This window comes from Aotus nancymaae, unplaced genomic scaffold (genome assembly GCF_030222135.1).
Source record: "Aotus nancymaae isolate 86718 unplaced genomic scaffold, 86718_ANA_hifiasm-v0.15.2.pri h1tg000003l, whole genome shotgun sequence".
Classification (NCBI taxonomy): Eukaryota; Metazoa; Chordata; class Mammalia; order Primates; family Aotidae; genus Aotus; species Aotus nancymaae.
The window spans coordinates 39216869-39222664 of NW_026988414.1; the positions used below are offsets into that span (position 1 = coordinate 39216869).

Here is a 5796-nt window from a genome sequence, read left to right on the forward strand (position 1 = left end):
AGAAATAGAGACACATGGCATAGACTAACCTAGCCAACCTACAGAGCTACTACATCCTTAAGCAGAGCTGTCCCAGCCAATCCATGGACACCTGAGAGAGAAATACATGCTTTATTATTGTATGGCACTTCAATTTGGTGGTTATTTGCTAAGCAGCATTATTAGGGCAATAACTAATTAGCAGTTAGTTATGGAATATTCCAACAATTTTAAGATACAGCAATTGAAAGCAGTCACCAGGCTTCTGTTGGCCTTTCTAGGATCTGAGAAAGCAGCACTTGAGGCAAATAACCCATCCCAACAGACTGTAGACATATCCTGTCTTGGGGATAGATGTTGCTGGAAGTGGGTGGCCAAAGTCACTGAGCAGGGCCTGGACCCAGTGTTACCGTGCCTTTGTGCAGGTTGGGATAAAGGGGTGAGAGCAGGAAGCAGAGCCACTGCAGGTCATGGGAACAAGTATAGTTGAGTACTCAGAACAAAATGTAGATGGTAATAGCATCCTGACAGGGAGTTTATTTGTGTTGTAATGGATTAAAGATGGCCACAAATTCTTTCCTACATCTCTTATCAATATGTGGAGTCTGTTTTCCCTCCACTTGAATCTAGGTTGATCCTGTGACTTATGCGGATCAACAGAATGTAACCATGTATCATTGTGTAACTTCTGAGGCCTGGCTTTAATAGATCTTCTGGGCCAGGCACAATGGCTCATGCCTGTAATCTCAGCACTTTGGGAGGCGAAGTGGGTGGTAATCTTGACCCCAGGAGTTTGAGACCAGCCTGGGCAACATGGCAAAAAACCATCTCTACTAAAAATACAAAAATTAGCTGGGCATGGTGGCGCACACCTGTAGTTGCAACTACTTGGGAGGCTGAGTTGGGAGGATCACCTGAGCCTAAGAGGTGGAGGCTGTAGTGAGCCAAGATCACACACCACTGCACTCCAGCTTGGGAAACAGTGAGACCCTGTCTCAAAACGAAAAAAAAAAAGAGATTTTCTGTTCCCTCCTATGCATTCAGGATGCTCCTTCTGAGAACCCAGCTGCAATGCTGTGAAGAGATCCAAACAACTCTGTGAAGAAGTGAGACACCTGGCTAACAGTTCCAGCTAAGCTCCCAGCTGGCAACCAGCACCAACTTTCAGCCATGTGAGTGAGGTCATTTGTACCTCCAGACATTCTACCACCCCAGTCAACACTCTGTGAAGCAGAAAAACACTGGGTTAATGGTTAACACACAGAATTGTAAGAAATAATAAATTGTTTTAAGAGACCCATTTTGGGTAGTTTGTTTTATTTGCATAGCAATAAATCAGGCATTGGCAAACTTTCTGTAAAAGATCAGATAACCAATATTTTAGGTTTTGCAGGCCAGATGATCTCTGTTGCTACTACTTAACTTTGCCATCATAGTATGAAAACAGTCATAGACAATACACAAACAGAAGAATGTAGCTGAGTTCTAATACATTTTCACTTAGCAAAACAGATGGTGGGCTAGGTTTGGCCCATGGGAACTAGTTTGCCAACCCCTATAATTGATAATTAAAACAAATTAACACCCAGAAGTGGGGGGCTTCCATAACAAAAATCTGAAACATATAACATTGACTTTGGAATCAGGAAGCTTGCAGAGTCCTGAAGGGTAGGAAGGAGGATGACAGCACAGTGAGGAAATTGTTGGGAGGTTATTTAGGACCTAAGTGACAAATAGTGGTAACATGTAGTAACATGGATAAGAGAAAATATATCAATTGAACTTGCAGTCTTGGTATGGAGATTTCCAGGCAAAATGCTTAAAATGCCAGCTAACTCCCTTTAGCTGCCTGGGAAAAAGTCCAGGAAGAAGAAACTATTTTGTTTCAAGCAAAATTTAGAAAAACTAGTGGATCCAGGACATTATCTACAGCTAGAAAACAAAAAACAAAAAACAAAAACAAAAAACCTCTCAAATTAAAACCTAGAGGGAATATTAATTCTAAGACCTTTCCCATAAAAGGGGGGCTTAAGATCAAAGACATGGCTATAAGACTTTTTTGTTGTTGCTTCTCAAATGTTATATTTGTTATTTTTTGTACTCTATTAGTATATTATTGGCATATACCAATATATGGGTTAGCAATTTTTAAAAAAATTTTAGATTCAGGGAGTACATGCACAGGTTAGTTATATAAGTATATTGCATGATGCTGAGGTTTGGGCTTCAAATGATCCTATCACCCAATAAGTAGTTTTTCAACCCTTGTTTCCCCCCATCCTCTATTGGGTCCCCAGTGTCTATTGTTCCCACCTTTGTGTCGTGTGTACTCAATGTTTAGCTCCTACTTATCGGTGAGAACACGCGGTACTTGGCTTTCTGTTCCTGCATTAATTTGCTTAGGATAATGGCCTCCAGCTGCATCCATGTTGCTGCAAAGGACATAATTTTGTTCTTTTTTATAGTTGTAAGACTGTTGAGAGTCTCAGAAAGACTTAAAAGTGTCTCCTAAACCTCTCATGTAGACTAAAGTGCTTCTAAGAGTCTTAAAGTTTTGTCCCACAACACTGTAATTCACAGCCTAAAGGAGGGAAGGACTTATCTTGAGATTTGGGGGTATGGTTTAAGTAAAAATAAAATTCATGGAAAATCCACAGTTTTTTCCCCTACAAGAATTGTACCAGCGTAAGCATTAGTGATTGACCTAAAACAGACAAAGCATCTTGAACTAAAACAGTGAAGCATCTTGAACAAGTTACTGGAATGTGAACAAAGCCTATTTTTTTAGAAAAGGAGGAATGACTCAAAGGATGAAGCCAAGATCTCCATCTAAGGGTAGAGATAAGAGCCACAGAAAATCACATTCCCTGCCCCTGGAGCAGGGGGAATTGGTGACAAGTGCATGATTAGTTCTCAGATTTGCTAATGGCTGTTATGTGACTCTTTTTAATCTCCTGTTCTAAATGGGAGTGTCTATTGTGGTTTTCCTGTCCTTGTATTTCCATTATATGTTGGATGTGTTGGGGGGAAATCACTTAAGGAGAAGTTGCAAGTTTAGTACAAATAATTTTTTTGGACTACAGTCACACATCACTTAATCATAGGGATTCTTTCTGAGAAATGTGTCATTAGTCAATTATGTTATTCTGCAAACATCATAGAGTGTGCTTATATCTAGATGGTACAGCCCACTACACATCTAGGTTATATGGTATGGCCTTTTGCTCCTAGCCTACAAACCCACACAGCATGTTACTGTACTGAATACTGTAGGTTATTATAACACAATGATAAGTGTGTAACTAAACATATCTAAACATAGAAAAGGTACAGCAATAATACAGTGTAAAAGATAAAAAATTGTATACCTGTACAGGGCAGCTTTATTATAATTTTATGGAACCATCATCCTATATGCTGCCCATTTTTGACTGAAATGTTATGTGGCACATAATGGTATTTGAGATTAAATTTCTGATATGATGCCCTATTATTCCAAAATCCTTTAGTGAATATTTTCAATGTTACCACAATACAATAATTAAAACAGGAAGTTAACATTGCTACCTTATTATCATCTTATCTTTAGTCCCCATCCAAGTTCCACTGGTCGTCCCAATAATATTCTTTTTTTAAAAACATTTATTTTTATTTATTTATTTATTTATTTATTTTTGAGACGGAGTTTCGCTCTTGATACCCAGGCTGGAGCGCAATGGCGCGATCTCGGCTCACCGCAATCTCCGCCTCCTGGGTTCAGGCAATTCTCCTGCCTCAGCCTCCTGAGTAGCTGGGATTACAGGCACGCGCCACCGTGCCCAGCTAATTTTTTGTATTAGTAGAGACGGGGTTTCACCATGTTGACCAGGATGGTCTCGATCTCTTGACCTCGTGATCCACCCGCCTCGGCCTCCCAAAGTGCTGGGATTACAGGCTTGAGCCACCGCGCCCGGCCTCATTTATTTTTATTTTTTAGTGACAGGGTCTTACTGTTATCCAGGCTGGAGTACAGTGGCTTGATCATAGCTCACTATAACTTCAAACTCCTGGGCTCAAGTGATCCCCCTGCCTCAGACTTCTGAGTAGCTAAGACTACAGGTACGCACCACCATGTCCAGCTAATTTTTAAAATTTTTTGTAGAGACAAGGGTCTTGCTAGGTTACCCAGGCTACATTGAAACTTCTGGCCTCAAGTGAGCATCCTGCCTTCGTCTCCCAGAGTGCTGGGATTATAGGCATGAGCCACCACACTAGGCCCCCAATTACATATATATATATACACATACACATATATACGTGTATATATATATATACACACACACACACACACATATACACATATATACGTATATATATATATATAAATATATATATTAGACAGAGTCTTGCTGTCGCCCAGGCTGGAGTGCAGTGGCATGATCTTGGCTCACTGCAACCTCCACCTCTTGGGTTCAAGTGATTCTCTCTGCCTCAGCCTCCTGAGTAGTTGGGATTACAGGTGTGCACCACCACTCCCAGCTAATTTTGTATTTTTAGTAGAGATGGGGTCTCACCATATTGGCCAGGCTGGTCTTGAACTCCTGGCCTCAAGTAATCCTCCTGCCTTGGCCTCCCAAAGTGTTGCAATTACAGATTACAGAGCCACTGCTCCTGGCCCCCAATAATATTCTTTTCTTTTTTTTTTTGAGATGGAGTCTCACTTTGTCACCCAGGCTGAAGTGAGTGGCGCGATCTTGGCTCACTGCAACCTCTACCTCCCAGGTTCAGGCGATTCTCCTGCCTCAGCCTCCCGAGTAGCTGGGATTACAGGCATGTGTCATCACATCCGGCTAATTTTTGTATTTTTAGTAGAGACGGGGTTTCGCCATGTTGGCCAGGCTGGTCTCGAAACCCTGATCCTAGGTGATCTGCCTGCCTTGGCCTCCCAAAGTGCTAGGATTACAGGCATGAGCCACTGTGCTCAGCTAACATTCTTTATAATAGAAGGATCCACTTTAGAATCACATGTTGCATTTATTTTCTTCAGTTTTTCATTTTTCCAAAAGTTACACCAAGCTAAAGCATGATGTGGCTGTGTCGTGTGGACGTTAGCAGTACTGCCCTCACCACATGCTCTTTGGACAGTAGTGCAACCCCAAGAAAAGGACGGTTAGTTGTTATTTCTCTTTATTTTCATTCAACTGGGAGGAGAACATTTTCTCAGTCTTTGACTATCATGACCTTGACACTTTGGAAGATATCAGGATGGTTGTTTTATAGAATGTCTCACAATTTGGATTTCTCTAATGTTTCCATTGAAATTATTAGAATTTCTTAAGGCAGTATTTGAAGTTAGGTAAACATATTGTTACGCATCAAATTCTGTTTATTTATATCACTATGGACTCACAGTTTATTTTGTTCAACTGGTCATAAACTGTTTCTATCAATATTTCATGCTCAATTTTTTCTGTATTTGGCCAGTGGGAGCATCTTCAAACTGATTTGTCTTTTTGACACAATCTCATCATTCTTTGAGCTCTTCTGCACTTTCTGACACAAGATTGTCTAGGTTCATCTTGTAATATTCCTAGCCAATCCTTGGAATCAGAAATCAGCTTTTTCTCCAAGAATACCTAGGTTCTTTTATTGGAGAATGATGTTTAGAAACCAAGACTTGAGTACTAGATGTGCTCATTTTATTGGGAAATTTCTGCTCCCAGACAACACACACACACACACACACACACACACACACACTCTCATATCTATACTTCATTATCTATCACTATATTGAAAATCATGAATTCACACCAATTTCTCAAATTTAAATAAAGT

The 5796-nt window shown here is 40.5% G+C and overlaps 1 pseudogene; it reads right to left on the reverse strand.

The window, feature by feature from the left end:
* Window positions 1–5013: 5013 nt before the first annotated feature.
* Window positions 5014–5129, reverse strand: LOC135277433 (U4atac minor spliceosomal RNA; annotated as a pseudogene).
* Between the last annotated feature and the right edge of the window lie 667 nt (window positions 5130–5796).